The following is a 3,371-nucleotide window of genomic DNA, read 5'->3' as shown; positions in this document are numbered from 1 at the left end:
GTGTACAGGCCTCTCACTGCAGTGGTCTCTCCTGTCACAGAGTACGGGCTCTAAGTGCGCGGGCTTCAGTAGTTGTGGCATGCAGGCTCAGCAGTTGTGGCTCACGGGCTCAGTAGTTGTGGCTCGTGGGCTCCAAAGCGCAGGCTCAGTAGTCATGGCGCACGGGCCCAGATGCTCCACGGCATGTGGGATCCTCCTGCAGCAGGGATCGAACCCGTGTCCCCTGCATTGACGGGTGGATTCCCAACCACTGCACCACCAGGGAAGTCCCTGTACTAATGATTGTTCAACAGAATCCAAAAGCGTTTTTCTTCTTTCTTAAGAGGGACCTACCTGTAACTAAGGAGATTCTATTTTTTATCATGATCAAGCTCCATGTGCCCTTTGATGGTAAATCCATCTCATCTGTATTTCTTGTGTTAGGATGAACAACTAGGACCATAAATGCTGACCACTGAGTTCTGATTTATCCAAAACTTGGTTGAAGTATGAAACTCACTGTCAGAAGACGGCACAGAGTTAAATTCTCTAGGATAGATTCTTTTCATAGTTCTGTAAACTACCTTATCTAATATTAACATTTTCAGTTACACAATCTAAGATAAGGCAAACAGATCTTTTGCTTAGGGATATAAATTAATTGCTGGAAGAAGTCAGTCACGAGAAAGAATATATGTTTTAACTAGAATCCACTGACCAAAGAATCTTAATTCAGGCAAGCCACTGATTTCTAGGTGACCTACGGCAAGATATTTAACCATGACTGTTTCAGCACTCTGTCTGTGAAATGGGGGTTGTTATTGATAACGATCACTAACAATGTACTTGGCATAAAATTAGTCATGATTTCTGATGAAGCACGAAATGTGAACTGGGTAAGAGAAGAGATTTTGTAGCCAGGCAGACCTGGGTTTGAACCTCCTTCTGCTATTTATTGAGTGTGTAACCTTGAGAACTTCACCAATTTTGCTGAGCCTACTTTTCTTTATCTAAAAAAATAAGGATATCAGTAGTACCTACCTTTTAGGGCTGTTGTAAAAGTTAAATGAGCCCACATGGATAAAATGTTTAGTATAGGGCCTGGAACATAGCAAGTACTCCTTAAATGGTAGCTGCTGTTGATATTGCTATTATTATAATTATTATTTTGTGTTACTGCTCATTTCTATCCTGAGATCTCTTAAGCACTGGCTGTTGGGCAGATTTCTATACTGTGTCAACCAACTTTGTATGTTTAATATGGTTTATGCTCAGCTAAATCAAAACACAGAGGTAAAGCTCTACCGACTTTTTTGGCAATTAGCTTTTGCCTTTTCAAGCATGAGATTTGGTTATCTTTATCATTGTCTTAGCTTGTGTTACCTACCTATCATAAAATTATCCCAACCTTTTAATATCCTGTCACAAACATTTATCTTTTTGATCTTCAATAGAATTGTGGTAAGATTGACTGCTCTTGAACACATCTATCTTTCTTGTGTAATGTGAAGTTACCAGTGTTTAATATTTAACATGGTCACTTAGATGCCATGAGCTCTGATTCATCCTTGCCACTAGATGTCACTATAATAGAACACATTCATTATAGTTATCCTTTACTGTCTAGGAAGACATGCCATAGACATAGGAGCTAAGGAGTAGTCTTTAAATGTGAAACTGAAGTTGAGAGGGCTTTGAAACAGGGACATTTTATAAGTGGAAGAATTTAGAGTTTGAGCATTATGTGGTTTGGGTCCCTCCAAAAGTATTCCCTGACACAAAGATTTGTGTGTGTGTTTATTTGAGAGATGATCTTGGTAGGCAGGAATGAGGGAGCAGGAAGAATGAGATTGGAAAGGAGAAAAAGGAGAAACATAAGGATGATGGGCAGCAGGGCTTAATTCTATTGAAATATCCCAAGAAGCACCTAAGCATCCTAAGAAGAATGCTTCTCAGAATTGTCTACACAATGGCTTGCAGGCAGGAGTGTTTATTTACTAACTCTTTATTAACTCCTGTTCATTGGTCAAGATTGCCCCTGCTCTTTCCATGCATATATGAAAACTCCTGCTAGCATCCAAGGCAGCCATAGGGAAGAAAGTAAACATACTCTATGAGCTAGCTATGGGTGAAATGCTATCAGGTGAAGCAACTCTAAGCTTGCATTGAATTATCTATTCCAACCTGGCTAAAATCAGACATAAGTCTAAGTGGATGTGACTCAGGGCACCAGATGTGTCTGCTGCAGCTACCTAATAAATCATGTACTCTGTAAATTCTTCTGTTTGAAATAAACAAAGAATCCTAACGAACCATCTGCAACTCCAAATCGTTGTGGACTACCCAATAGGTATTCTGGGAAGCGTTTAGTGAATAAAATGTAAATGGTTACTTTATGACATTCACAGGAAGAGCTTTTGCCCTTTATATCCTACTAGGAAAGGTCCAAATCTTGCCCTTTGTATCCCAATATGGAAGGATTCCCAAATCCTTTTATCCTTGTATACTAGGCTATAGGAACAGGAGGTATTTGCTGTTATAGGAGCAGGAAGATTCTGCTGATACAAAAACACTGGGTTAGGTATTATATATAGAGAGAATTGTATTGGGCTAGGAGCCAGGAGAGTTCAGGATCTACCTGTGATGTTGGATAAATCATTTAGGTCATCCTAAACTAACTTTTGAGACCTCAATGTCTTTTTCCATAAAAGGAATATATGGCTGAGTTCAGTCATCTTAAAGTTTCTTCTAGTCTTAAGAGACTATGAAAATTATATGTACAGAAAAACAGTTGACTTTTGCATATGAGCACATTGTATTTATATGTATATTTATGTTTACATGCATGATGTTATGAGTTTTTAGACACTAGAATTGATTATCCTATCTGTGGAAATCTCCTTGATCTTTAAAAACAAAAAATCCTTTTTTTTCCCTCAGAATGATGTGTCAGATCTGCAAGTAAATAGAAGAAATACAAATTCTAAGATGTGCAAAAACAAGAGATATGAAATCTCTGTTCTTTTTAATTGTTTAATCATGTGGCATTCTTAATTACTCTAGGTAATTAATAGTTTTTTAATGGAGGCAGGAGGAAGGATAAAAATCACCCTTAGAGGTAGAGTAATCATATAATTTATTGCACATACTGGACACTTTTGAAAGTAAAAGGGAGTACTAGTAATCATTGTTCCAGAATAAAAGCCATAAATCAGAACCATCCCAGGCAAACTGGGATATGGTATCACCCTACTCTAAGGTTGATTTCAGCTTTGTTAGTGGTTGAGCAAATACTAAGGTAAATTAAAACCAAATTCTCTAGCATTAAACTAACCTTCCCACTGAGAACAATTACAAAATCTCAGTAAAATTCAAAATAACAGCTGTTTGAA

Source organism: Lipotes vexillifer, unplaced genomic scaffold, assembly GCF_000442215.2.
Source record: "Lipotes vexillifer unplaced genomic scaffold, Lipotes_vexillifer_v1.1 scaffold212, whole genome shotgun sequence".
NCBI lineage: Eukaryota > Metazoa > Chordata > Mammalia > Artiodactyla > Lipotidae > Lipotes > Lipotes vexillifer.
Note: the sequence above shows the minus strand (reverse complement) of the source record.